At 52.9% G+C, this 14042-nt stretch overlaps 1 pseudogene; it reads left to right on the forward strand.

Moving 5' to 3' along the window:
- Positions 1-5014: 5014 nt before the first annotated feature.
- LOC146805708 (uncharacterized) lies at positions 5015-9347 on the forward strand (annotated as a pseudogene).
- Positions 9348-14042: the final 4695 nt, after the last annotated feature.

Consider the following 14042-nt stretch of genomic DNA (forward strand, 5'->3'; position numbering starts at 1 on the left):
TGTCTCCTCAACGTCTGGGAGCCTACAGACCTTAGCCGAGGGGCGCAACTCTGGGTGACACTGGGACTCCTGTTGGCAAAGCGCAACATAGCCCAGGGATGGGGTCCTCGGCAGACACCTACCCTCGCCCAATGGTCCCGAGACATGGACTCCATAATGGTTGTTGAAAAAACAGTGTACATTCACAGAGGCTGCCCCAAAAAGTGGACCCAGGTATGGGGAGGGTGGAATGCATACAGAGGAAACATATGTGAACCCCCGCACGAAACCTCGGAAACTGAATTGAGTGACTAAGATTATATGGCTTATCTCTCGTTTGAATATTGATGGCTGTGTTACTACCTGATGCCGCTATTGTACCAGTACTTTGTGAAGATGCTTTCGGAATCTTGTTGCACACTCGATTGGTTGTTATGCTGATGTACCCAATGCCAATGTACGTTGCTTTATGTTTGAATTTCTCAATAAAAATATTCATTAAAAAAAAAGAAAACTGACCAGGGGCATAGCACTGAAAAACATGGGTGTCAAGGCTCTCCCATGTGAGACAAGCGGAGTTCAGCAAACTCATCTCTAATAGCCATGGCACATTTTAGGGAAGGGCCATTTGAACAATTAAAGCCAACAGCGATTACGAGAGTGCATAACATAAGGATTGAGATCAGAAGTGGGCGAGGGGAGAGGAGCAATCAACATTGCTCTACTATATTAGATGTCCCTTCCAGTCGTAAGGGAAAAGTGGAACGGATAAGTACAAGAGTGTCTGACCCACCTGCATGTGCGGCACTCTCACCAAAGAAGGAAGGGCAGACAAAAAAAAAATCAGCAAAGCTCAGCAGGAGATTAATAGCCCAGGAGCAATAAAAGAACTGAGTAAGGATCTAAAAAGTGTAACCTCATGCCTGGAGTATGCTCTGCAAGGAAGATTGGATATACTGAACAGACAGAAGATAATAGGATTAGCTTCCCTACTCCCCTGATTGGAAAAATTGTCCTGAAAAGACATCGAGTATGTGGCCTTTAAGATACCGGGGCTTGGGGAAATTAATGAACGTACCGAGATTGGTTACAAAGAGGAGGAGACCTCTGCCTAAAGCTTTATAAACAACAAGACTCAATTGTCCATGTGGGGAATTAATCTAATTTATAATCTGCCTGATAGATATCTGATGATATTTAACCCTCCGCAGCACCCATATGTCAGTCCCATAGTGGGGGAGATCCAGGTGTCAAACCTTAATCTGTATTGAGGAACGCATTAGGTTCACAGGAAGATGACCTTCATGGAAAGTATAGCCTCAAACATGTAATAGAACACAATAACCCATCATGGCTGCAAAAAGACACGCCAGAAGCAGTCCATTCAACCTCGGTGGAAGGCTCTGTACACCTGAGGGCTGAGTCTAAAAACAATTGAGTCTGAAATGTCTCATCATTCAAATTGGGAATTGTTAGCAGGATGCTTCAACCCATGTTCCTAATGTTAGTAAAAAATACGGATCAGGGGCTAAATCTCAGGAGATTAAGATCTGCTTTTGGAATGTGAGAGGAATTTCAGAACATAAGGATAACAAGCATTTGCAATGCAATAGGTCTCGCATTTATACGAGTTTGAGCTATTGGCATTGTAAATGACAGTGCCTTTTATTTATGTTTTAAAAAAACCAAACTTAAATAAAAAGCATTGTCATTTACAATGCCAATAGCTCAAACTTGTATAAATGCGAGACCTATTGCATTGCAAATGCTTGTTATTATTGGTTGAAAATTGCTGAAGGCCAGGAACGCGGCATCGTGTGCTTTAAAAAAGAATATAAAGTGACAAACAGGCGCCCCTACGAAAAGGCTGCTGCCGGTGCGGTGGTACCGGTCGCACCGCCCTAGAGCCGGCCCTGTACACATTAATATCAACAGATATTAAAATTCAAGTCAAAAGTATACTTCGCTGGATCGCCACACTACGGGATTACCTCGGGACTTTTCTCTGACTTGAATTTTGGCATTTTGTCAGCCCCTGGGATAGTTAGTCGCTGGAGAGGTCGGTCGCTACGGAAGGAAGCTGGCAGTCTTGCGGGGTCGTGGCCAAATTTGACTCACGGGGGGGGGGGGGGGGTTGGACTAAAGGCAGACTCACGGGGGGGTTAATGGCAGGAAAGACAGACTCACGGTCAGTATAGGGGGGAGAAGATTCACGGGGGCAGGGGCAGTTTCATGGGGTGGAGGCAGACTCACGGGCGCTAAGGGAGGAAAGGCAGACTCACGGGTGGGAGAGGGGGAGGCAGACTTGGGGGCCCTGGTGTGAGGGAGGTGAACGTGGTCTGTGATGTCTTGGAGGTGTGGTAGACCTCCCCACCCCTCGTGAAATCAAGTGGCCCCTCCCTTTCGGTGAAGTCCCCGGCCAGCGATCAGAGCTGCTAGGAAAACGACTTCCTAGAAGGCAGAAACCTGGGGCACACGCCCTGGACCGCCCCCCTCTGCTGTGTGGCTGTGCATTAGCTGTGTGTGTGGTTCATCCATTGACTGGAAGGGATTGAATCCTCGAGTGTTCGTGCAAGTTTTTTTATTGCATTTTCAGGGCTACGAGTAGGGGGGGGGCACATCTATGCACTATTGGAGAGGGAAACAAAAGAGGGCACTGAAAATGGTAGCCCCCGAAAGGGCATTAAATCACGTGCCACCTCTGCTTCCTTTACAACAAGCCCTTAAGTGGTGCGTGTGCGCTGTAAGGAATGCAGCTGCCATCGTGCCCGACGCTGCACGCGAATGTGAAAGATAACTGGAAACCTGATACCAGTATTCTCGGTGTTCCCTCAAGACAGAATCCCAACCTTCCACGTATGTCAGAATTCAGGAGTTCTGTTTTGGCAAGTCACCATCTGCTAAATAATATTACCGCAAGTTCAGTCAGCCAGGCACACACCCACGCTTTAAAAATATGTAACTATGTGTTTGACAGTAAGAAAACAGCATAATAAAATTGACTGTTTCTACTTTCTGCCTGTAAGGAGCTCAGTACTCGGTTCCACTGGCAAATATCTGTACTAAATCTGCAGGTTGAAATTCGAAAATCTAGCAGAAGTCGACCCCCATTATTAGGGGGAACCATTGTCATGAAGGCAAATTCTGACTGCGGCACGGCCACGAAAGTTAAAGCAAAATGGCATATTATGCAGGTGTTCCGGAAGTAAGGCCGACATCTTCATAAATAATGACGGAACGCGGCATCGTGTGCTTTAAAAAAGAATATAAAGTGACAAACAGGCGCCCCTACGAAAAGGCTGCTGCCGGTGCGGTGGTACCGGTCGCACCGCCCTAGAGCCGGCCCTGTACACATTAATATCAACAGATATTAAAATTCAAGTCAGAAGTATACTTCGCTGGATCGCCACACTACGGGATTACCTTGGGACTTTCCTCTGACTGCCGGGCCCCGGGGGAAGCAGAGTCGCAGACTAGTCTTCCCCCGGGGTCATTCGCGCAGGGGAGGACCAGGTAGGGTCAAGGGGTGGAGTTAGGGGGTGGGTATAAGAGCGCAGGGGAGGAAGGCGACTTCCTCTTCCTGCGTTCGGCACCATCGGGAGGTTTTAGCGAAGGAGGGGTAGAGTGCTGGGTCGTAGTGTAGGGCTAGGGCCTGGTCCGGGGATCGTCGTGTCCGGCGGTTGGGAGTGGCGTCGGGTCGGTGCGGACGGGAATTGCGGAGCAAGCGGCACACGGAGGAAGCGGCGGGATGGAGATCGCTGAGGAGGTGAGGCGGGCTTTGCTGGTCTAGGGGCGTGCCGGGCGGGAGGATCTCCTCCGGCCCGGTGTGCTAGGGGAGGCATGGGTGGGCTTTGAGCGGGCCCCGCGGGCGGCATCGGCGGGGGTGGCGGCGGCGGTACTGGCATGTCAGGAGGAGCCGCTGCCGCCGCCACCACCGTGTCAGTCAGGTCTGCGCGGGAGGGGGCGGGGCACTCGGCGCTCGTGGCAGGCGCGCGGAGGCCGGCGTAGGAGCCTGCCTCCGCGTTTGAATTTCCCCCTGCTGGAATTTCATGCCCTCGGGGCTGAAGGGGGCGTGTCTGCTGCTCCGGCCGTGGAGGACCTGCTCTCGGGGGCATTTTCGGACGTCGGTCAGGCTGGTGTGGTGGAAGGGGCGGCGGCCATGGGGGCTATGGGGCCCAGGGATGCCCTGCTGGTTGCTGGGGAGGGCGGGGAGGTGGAGGCGGTGGCGGTTTTGGGAGGGGGAGGCTTGGTGGCTCCCGGGGGCGTAGAGTGCGCGGTGGTTGGCGCGGGGGGGCAGGGGGGGCGCGGGGGCGGCAGGTGATGGGCCTCTTGATCTGTCTCGGGGGTCTAGGGCCTTTACCCCCTGTTTGGCAGGGACTGGCGCGGGGGCCAGGGAGGGGGGGTTGTCTCTGGACCGTCCGGAGGTGTTATGACGCAGGTGGTGCCCACACAGTCTGCTTTTGGGCCGCCTGGAGGGGGGCTTCAGGGCTCCCGCCAACCCCCCTCTGCTCCCGGGTTGGGGCGCTGGGACGTGGGAGGACAGGCTCCGGGAGCAGCGCATTTTGGCGCAAGTGGCCGCAGCGAGGAGGGCGGACCAGAGCGTGGGGAGGGTGGGGGCGGTGTGGGAAGTGGAAGTCGAGGGGCCCCCGTCGCCCACGTCCGAGGAAGAGAGGTGGGCAGAGCAGGAGGAGTTGCTGAGAGCGGAGAGGGTGAGGTCGCAGGTGGGGGGGAGTGTCAGGGGGCCGCGGGGCAGGCAGGGACGGCCGGGACGGCTTTGAGGCCCGATGGTGCCGGGGCCCACTCAGGTTTGAGCGGCCTGAGGGGTAGGGGGGGATCCAAGCCGGCGGCTGTCAGCAGAGTCCGGGGGAGTACGGTGGGGCGCAAGACGGCCCCATGTCGCCCTCACGAAGCAGTAGGGCGGTCCGCAGCGGCCATCCCTCCAGAGCGGGCGACGGAGGCGGGGGTGACAGGGTCACGGGTGTCTGGCACTGTGAGTGGCAAGGGAGTGAAGAGAGTGGTGAGAGAGGTTTTGTGGATGCCGGAAGGTGTGGAGGCAGAGGTGGAGTTGGATTATGGTGAGGAGAGTGAGGAGCTTAAGGACGGAGAGGTGAGGGATGACTGTGACCTGACGGGCGCGGGCAAGGACAACAGAGAGGTTGGTGTGTTACAGGTGCCCCAGAGAACGGCGGACAAAGAGACGGCAGTGACACGACGGGCGGCCCCTTCCGGAGGACGGCCCAGCGAGCGACATCCGACATTGGCAGGTGAGCAGGCTTGGTGGTCTGTGTGGGATGGTGGCCCAAAAGGTGGGAGGAAGAAGGCTTGTAGGTCGAGTGGGGTGGGAGAAGGTTCAGTGAGGGACGTTGGGGAGGCTCCGAAGGGTGGGCTCGCGAAAAGGGACAAGTCGTCGAGGGCAAGGCGGTGACTTCGGCGGGGGTGCAGACGGAGAAGGATGACGGGCCTGGGGACAAGGGGGACAAGTCAGGGGTTAATCTCCCGAAAAAGCTGCCCTACTTGGGTTTGGCTATGCCCTTGGGGTCGCATCTGTCCGAGAAGATTAGGGGTAAGATCTGGAAACACGAATACGTGGATGTGTTTAAATTGTTGCATAGGGAGGTGCAGGCCAAGGAGGGCTCAAAGGAGGAGGAGTGGGAGCTGACTAGGCGGCCGAGGGCACCGGTGACCATGGAGAATTGGACCTCGGCATTTCTTATTTATGCAAGCATATATTGCGAGAAACATCCTGACAGGGCGATCGCATTATGGAAGTATATGGACATAATTAGGAAGGATCAAATGCAGTTTGGGGGTTTCGCCTGGCTGAGTTATGATGAGGAGTTCAGGGCGCGGGTTAGCGCGAACCCCGTGAAGCATTGGGGTGAGGTGGACCAGGAATTATGGATGCAATGGATGGCGTCAACGCATTCCTCAGCATCGACGCACACGGCTAGTGGTTTGCCAGTAACGTACCGGTCTTTTCAGTCGTGTCCCGCTCACAGTGGGGCTGGAGGGAACGCAACAAGTACAGGGGGCACAGGACAGGCCAGCAAGCCCGGCACTTACAATACTGGGGCCTGTTGGAGCTACAATCGGGGATATTGTTCCAGGTATCCATGCAAGTTCAAGCACGAGTGTTCTAAGTGCGGGGGGAAGCACCCCCTTACGCAATGTTTTATGCTCACCACTCCTTCCGAACAATGGAGGAATTCCAAGGGTCGGGGACAAGCTGGACAGAAGGGCTCCTACACCGGTTAAGGTGGAGGTGATGGCCCCGTGGCTCTCCCTTTACCCGGATAGGGAGGCCGCCTTGAAGATTCAGTGGGGCTTTACGGAAGGTTTTCGGGTCGGTTACCAAGGTCCCAGATCACGGAGATGGGCCGACAATCTCAGATCAGCGAAGGAATTGCCGGGGGTGGTGGTGGCCAAACTCTTGAAGGAAGTGGAGGAAGGGAGGATTGCGGGCTCCTTTTATGCCTGGCCGATGGAGGATTTGATTATTTCTCCGTTGTGGGTGGTGCCGAAAAAGGAGGAGAGTGAGTTTTGCATGATTCATCACCTTTCGTGGCCGGAGTGACAGTCTGTGAACGATTTCATCGCGGAGGAGGATGCACGGGTGCTTTATGCGTCGGTGGATGATGCGATCCGCCTTGTGCGGGTGTGTGCGCCGGGGGCGGAATTGGCGAAATGTGATGTGAAGTCGGCTTTCCGCCTGCTGCCCATACACCCTGCGGATTTTGCCCTCCTCGGAATGCAGTTCGGGGGGGCCATCTTCGTGGACAAAGTCCTGCCCAAGGGGTGTGCGATTTCATGCGCATTGTTCGAAATGTTTAGCACTTTCCTGCAGTGGGCATTTACGCAGCGGGATGTCACGCACTATCTGGACGATTTCCTGTTCCTCGGGAGGGCGCGTTCGGGGGACTGTGGCAGGGCTCTGACTGGTTTCCAGGAGTTGGCAAGGCAATTTGGGGTCCCTTTGGCACCTGAAAAGACGAGTGGGCCGTGTTGCGTGTTGACATTCTTGGGCATTGAGCTGGATTCCATTCAGTGGACAGCGAGGCTCCCGGCCACAAAGGTGGTGGAAATTCAGGAGTGTCTCCAATGGGGGATTGGTGAGAAGAGGATCGCGTTGAGGGCGGTGCAGCGGCTGTTGGGGTTCTTGAACTTTGCGTGCAGGGTGGTCAGGGCGGGACGGACGTTCTGCAGGCGGCTCGGCATGGCCATGTCGGGGGCAGTGCTTCCACACCACAGGGTCAGGATCTCCATGGGAGTGAGGGCGGATCTGCAGACATGGCTGTTGTTCTTGATGAAATTCAATGGGGTGTCTTTGGACTTTGCGGAGGAAAGAACGGTTTGGCAAATCCAAATTTACTCTGATGCGGCTGGGGCGGCTGGTTTTGGCATTTTCTGGGATGGGAGGTGGTGCGCAGAGACCTGGCCGGATCACTGGATGAAGCAGGGAAGGAGCATTGCGTTTTTGGAATTCTTCCCTTTGTTGGTGGCTCTTGAAGTGTGGGGTCCCGAGTTTCAGAACAGGGCGGTGTTGTTCCATGTGGACAACATGACGGTGGTCGAGTTGGTCAACCGACAGAGGGCAAGGGATCTGAGGGTGTTGCGTTTGTTGAGAAGTTTCATGCTGAAGTGTTTGCGTCTGAATGTGATTTTTCGAGCCAAGCATGTGCCGGGAGCGAATAATGACATTGCGGATGCTTTGTCTCGTTCGCAGTGGCAGCGATTCCGGCGATTGGCACCTGGAGCGGATCTGTGCAAGACGGGGCTGCCGGATAGCATTTGGGCCCTGGGGGAGTGAGGGTGGTAGGCCTAGTGGAGAATTCTGTTGCTGCTACCACCAGGCGGACCTACAGACTGGCATGGGCGGAGTTTGGAGCTTTTATGGGCTGGAGCAGGGATTCTGCCTCTGGGGAACAAGCGACAGTGGAGCGAGGAGTGTTACAGTTTGTACTGCACTGCATGGACAAGGGGTTGTCAGCTGCAATCATTTCAGGGCAGTTGGCAGGAGTGTCATTTTATTGTTGTTTGTTTTTTGGTTTTGACCCTACAAAGAGTGTAATTGTGAGTAGGGTGCTACGGGGTTGGAGCAGGGAGAGAGCGGGGAGGACTGTTCCGAGGGAGGCTATAACGTTTGAGGTGTTGGTCCGGTTGGTTGCGGCGTTACCGCTCTGTTGTTATGAGGAGTTTGAGGTTCGGATCTTTCGATTGTGTATGATTTGGATGTTTTTTGGGGCGTTTCGGGTGTCGGAATTGTTGGGCACGCGTGCGGGGGAGGGGCGGAGGTATGAGGAGATCAGATTGGATGCGGGGCGCCTGGGCATTTGGCTGGGGCGGTCCAAGACAGATCAGTTGGGACGGGGCAAGTGGGTGTGGTTGAATGAGAATGGTGGTGGGAGTGTATGCCCGGTGGCTGAATGGAGGTCATTTGTACTGGCTACGCAGGTAGGGGAAGGAGACATTTTCTGTCACAGGTCAGGGGCACGGGTGACGGCGGGGCAGTTGTTGGCAGTTCTGCGCATGGCATTGGTGCGTGTGGGTTTGGAGCCGGCGGGGTTTGGAACTCACTCCTTTCGGATTGGGGCGGCGACGGCGGCGGCCCGGCTGGGGTGGTCCTGGGATAGGATTCGGCAGATTGGTAGATGGAGGTCGCGGTGCTGTGAGCGGTATGTGAGGAAGTGATGGGGCTGGTCGCAGAGAGATGGAGACTGTGGGGGATGGGGGGTGGCTTCTTTTCTGTGTATATCTAACATCTGTTTCTCCCTTAGGTTGCGTGGGAGGACCTGAGGCCAAGACGGTCACATGGATTGTGGGGCATTCCTTTGTGCACTGGGCATCGAAATATGCGGAGCAACAGGTGTACGGCCGTAACCTGGGACTCAAAGGACAACATCACGAGGTGCACTGGTGGGGCAAAGGGGGAATGCGATGGGGGGCACTACTGCCCTGGCTCGCGAAGATGGTCCCACAGAAGGGTTGCCCGGATCTGTTGATCGTCCATTTGGGGGAGAATGATTTGGTTCGGCTGTCGGGTTTGGCGCTCTTACAGCTGATGCAAAGAGACTTGGAGGTACTGCAGCACAGGCTGGCAGGGACTTGCATTGCCTGGACTGAATTTGTTCCGAGGAGAATCTGGAGAGGCGCTGTTAAGCATGGGGCAATTGAAAAGGCGAGACGGAAACTTAACAGGGCAATGCACATTTTGTGGGAAACAAGACATTAAGGTGATCAGTCACCCGGGACTTTTTAGGGATGACGGGGTGCATCTTTCCAGAATGGGGAACGCGTACTACATGATGGAAATGAGAGATGTGGTCAGCAAGCTCTGGAATGAGGCAATCTGGTGTCGCAGGGATGTGTGAGCAGGGGGGCGGTGTCTGCGTGGTCCCGGCCTAGGGGGTGGGGCAGGTATCCACCCTAAAGAGGGCTACCTGGTTGGCGGTACTTTGGAGGGGTAGGGGGAGTCATTAGCGGGCACACCCATCCCTCAGGGGGAAGAGTGAACGAGGTGGGGGTAATGGAGGCATGAGTCAAATGGTCGATGAGAGCGGGGAGGATGCAAGGAGGTTTGTGGAATGGTGAGGAACGGAAGGGGCATGGAGTGGTGTAAAAGGGGAGTGTGGAGTGGGTGAAAGGAGTGAAGGATTATAGAGTGTTGTGGGGAAGTTGTTATTCAGGGAATGTTTGGTTATTGTTTATTGTTGTGCAGCCTGGTCCTAATAAATGGCCTTTTACGCTTAAGACACGGTGTGGTCTGTTTATTGCGCGATGCCGGGCCCCGGGGGAAGCAGAGTCGCAGACTAGTCTTCCCCCGGGGTCATTCGCGCAGGGGAGGACCAGGTAGGGTCAAGGGGTGGAGTTAGGGGGTGGGTATAAGAGCGCAGGGGAGGAAGGCGACTTCCTCTTCCTGCGCTCGGCACCATCGGGAGGGTTTAGCGAAGGCCACCCACCCACCCTGCAGTTGGGTTGGGGATTAGGGTTGGCTAAAGCGTGCCAGTTTAGGACAGGCTGCGAGGGCTGGCGGTACTTTGGAGGGGTGGGGGGAGTCATTAGCGGGCACACCCATCCCTCGGGGGGGGAAGAGTGAACGAGGTGGGGGTAATGGAGGCATGAGTTAAATGGCCGATGAGAGCGGGGAGGATGTAAGGAGGTTTGTGGAATGGTGAGGAATGGAAGGGGCATGGAGTGGTGTAAAAGGGGAGTGTGGAGTGGGTGAAAGGAGTGAAGGATTATAGAGTGTTGTGGGGAAGTTGTTATTCAGGGAATGTTTGGTTATTGTTTATTTTTGTGCAGCCTGATCCTGATTTTACGCTTAAGACACGGTGTGGTCTGTTTATTGCGCAATTGAATTTTGGCATTTTGTCAGCCCCTGGGATAGTTAGTCGCTGGAGAGGTCAGTCGCTACAGAAGGAAGCTGGCAGTCTTGCGGGGTCGTGGTCAAATTTGACTCACGGGGGGGTTGGACTAAAGGCAGACTCACGGGGGGGTTAATGGCAGGAAAGAGACTCACGGTCAGTATAAGGGGGAGAAGATTCACGGGGGCAGGGGCAGTTTCATGGGGTGGAGGCAGACTCACGGGCGCTAAGGGAGGAAAGGCAGACTCACGGGTGGGAGAGGGGGAGGCAGACTTGGGGGCCCTGGTGTGAGGGAGGTGGCAATTAGGGGGGGTAACATAGAATTGTGACCGAGGAGGATGGGCAGGCTTGTGCGGGGGAGGGATGTTCATGGGGGGGAGGCGAGCTTGGGGAGTCATACACTGAAACTGGGGACGGCAGTCTTAGAGGAATGGTCCTTCGGGTAGCAAGTACCATCGATGTGGCAATGTTTTGGCACGTGGTGAACGTGGTCTGTGATGTCTTGGAGGTGTGGTAGACCTCCCCACCCCTCGTGAAATCAAGTGGCCCCTCCCTTTCGGTGAAGTCCCCGGCCAGCGATCAGAGCTGCTAGGAAAGCTAGTTCCTAGAGGGCAGAAACCTGGGGCACACGCCCTGGACCGCCCCCCTCTGCTGTGTGGCTGTGCATTAGCTGTGTGTGTGGTTCATCCATTGACTGGAAGGGATTGAATCCTCGAGTGTTCGTGCAAGTTTTTTTATTGCATTTTCAGGGCTACGAGTAGGGGGGGGCACATCTATGCACTATTGGAGAGGGAAACAAAAGAGGGCACTGAAAATGGTAGCCCCCGAAAGGGCATTAAATCATGTGCCACCTCTGCTTCCTTTACAACAAGCCCTCAAGTGGTGCGTGTGCGCTGTAAGGAATGCAGCTGCCATCGTGCCCGACGCTGCACGCGAATGTGAAAGATAACTGGAAACCTGATACCAGTATTCTCGGTGTTCCCTCAAGACAGAGTCCCAACCTTCCACGTATGTCAGAATTCAGGAGTTCTGTTTTGGCAAGTTGCCATCTGCTAAATAATATTACCGCATGTTCAGTCAGCCAGGCACACACCCACGCTTTAAAAATATGTAACTATGTGTTTGACAGTAAGAAAACAGCATAATAAAATTGACTGTTTCTACTTTCTGCCTGTAAGGAGCTCAGTACTCGGTTCCACTGGCAAATATCTGTACTAAATCTGCAGGTTGAAATTCGAAAATCTAGCAGAAGGCGACCCCCATTATTAGGGGGAACTATTGGCATGAAGGCAAATTCTGACTGCGGCACGGCCACGAAAGTTAAAGCAAAATGGCATATTATGCAGGTGTTCCGGAAGTAAGGCCGACATCTTCATAAATAATGACAGGTTTCTCGGTGCGCCAGGACAATGGCCGACATTGCTGTACGTGATGGGAGGTTATACTGGTGTGCTGGAAGTAAGGTCGGCAGTTCTATTAATTGTGGCATATCATACAGGTGTACCGAAGTAAGGCCGACACTTCCATACATTTTGGCAGAGTATTCAGGTGTGCCACAAGTAAAGCTGACATTTCCATAACAAGCGGAAAGTGAAAGTGATCGCGATCGTGATCAAACATCAAAGCGGCCGCGAAAGTGAAAGCAAATGGTGTGCCGGCTGCCAAATGGTGCGCGCGCCCGGCGCACATGCACTGTATTTGAAGGCCTGAAAGCACTCGTTTGCACTTCCAGATCCCCCATTTACAAAAGCTCTCGCGAGAGCAGCGCTAAAGCGCTGGCTCAGGCGAGACCTAAAAAAGGGAGTTGGATGGATTAATTATCAATGACATTATCTGACTGCAGGAAACCTGATGAATGGATCTTGAGTCTTTCACTGACTAAATAGAATTTGCATCTCTTGCTCTACCCTCCCAGTGCAGTGGACGCCCAAATGGTGGTTAACCTGGAAGCTAATGCCTTTTATAATATGGGCTGGAAAAGGTGACACAATTTTTGTAGAAATGTAACCTGATAAAAGCCAGATCAATGTATTGACACAAGCGTTAATTATTGCATCCATCACTAATACAGAAGCTTGAGTGCCCAGGGATGTTTTAAAAGGCCTAAAGTCAGAATACCCAAATGCACACGTGCTGTTGGGAGGCGACTTGAAGTCAAATCTACTCTGGAGCAGTAACCATGAGTGCAAAGATACGAAGTACGCATATTAGAGTATCCCTCAAGTGATTCCTCCGGGGGAGAAAACTGAGAAATTTGGAGGACAACTGGTTAATTGCCTAGAGGCTCTAGGGTTACGGTGTATGAAGAGTAGAGTAAAGACTGATGGTACATTTTCCCTTTTAGGCTATCTACTCTGGATTACCTATAGTCCTCAGTAGAGAGTTTTCACAGATTAAGCTCATGGGACAACACAGTGGCATTGCCCCGATAAAACAAATAGGTTGTGGGATAGAAGAGTCACAGATAAATAAATTGAAACTAAATCAGGATCTGATAAAATGGGATAAAGAACTTAAGAAGAATAATGAAGTAGCGAAGGCTTGGATTAAGCTAGTAAAATCACTACACAGTAACTTGCCAAAAATCCCCCAAAAAGGACAAGACACAGATAACGAGGAGAGGAGCACTCATCACAGTGGGGCAGGAAGTCCGGACGCTAAGAAAATAACTGAATAAAGCTCTGTGCTGTCTCGGGAATAAAAAATCAGATATAAAGAGCTAAAAGAAATAGTTAAACCCCTTTGAGGTAAGCACACAGGAAACAGAAATGGGCCAATAAATGGACCGCCAAGGAGCTGATTTGGGTTAAACTTAATGCAGCACTCAAACTAAAGGATTCAAGGAAAATTTGGGGCTTAGTAGATAAGCGTGCACAAAACAAAAATCCCAGGGGTTGTAACGCCTCCCGCAGCAGTGGTCTGTTCACATAAATCAATTGTATCTCGCGACACCGGGTCTAAGTTCACCAGCTCCAGTAAATGGGAAGCCAAACAAATATGGGGAACTCGCGGCAGTACACATAGTCAATCAGTTGAGATTTTTGCAAGGCAACACAAGGAGTCACGAACCTCTTGCACTGCAGATCTGACAAGTTTATTAGCAGGTGTCCCCCAGTGATAATGCTTGGCCAATTAAATACAGCTGGGACAGACATAAGGAAGATGAAGGCACCAGGTGCGTTAGGCCCCAATGGTCTACCAGTAGCCCTTTTAAAATTGTATTCAAGCCTTTGAATGCCCATTCTTAACTCCCTCTTCTAAGAATGTTTCCCATCAAGTATGGTCCTGGATAGTTGGAGGGGTTTGATTCTGGTGCCAATACATAAGAAGGGAAGCCGATTGTCCCCTGCAAACTATAGAACAATAGCATTGTTGGATGTGGATGGGAAGTGCTTTGTATGATTACTGAACAATGATTTGAAAACCTGGGCTTAAGAGAAGCCACTGATCCCATGGTTTCAGACTGGTTTTCAGAGGCCCTTTAACACTAAGGATAATTTGCTGGCCCTGACTAGATGATGCCCCACTCCCCAATGCTCGACCTTCTAATGCCGCCTCCATTCATTTCACAAATGCATTTCATAATATTCCAAGAGTCCGGCTGTGGGCTAAGCTAAGCAATTATAGGATTTTGCCTCAGCTTTTGAAGGCTATTGAGTCAATGTAAAATAACACATGGGTAAAGGTAAGATTCTCAGCCAA

The sequence above is a fragment of the Triturus cristatus genome, chromosome 8 (assembly GCF_964204655.1).
Source record: "Triturus cristatus chromosome 8, aTriCri1.1, whole genome shotgun sequence".
NCBI lineage: Eukaryota > Metazoa > Chordata > Amphibia > Caudata > Salamandridae > Triturus > Triturus cristatus.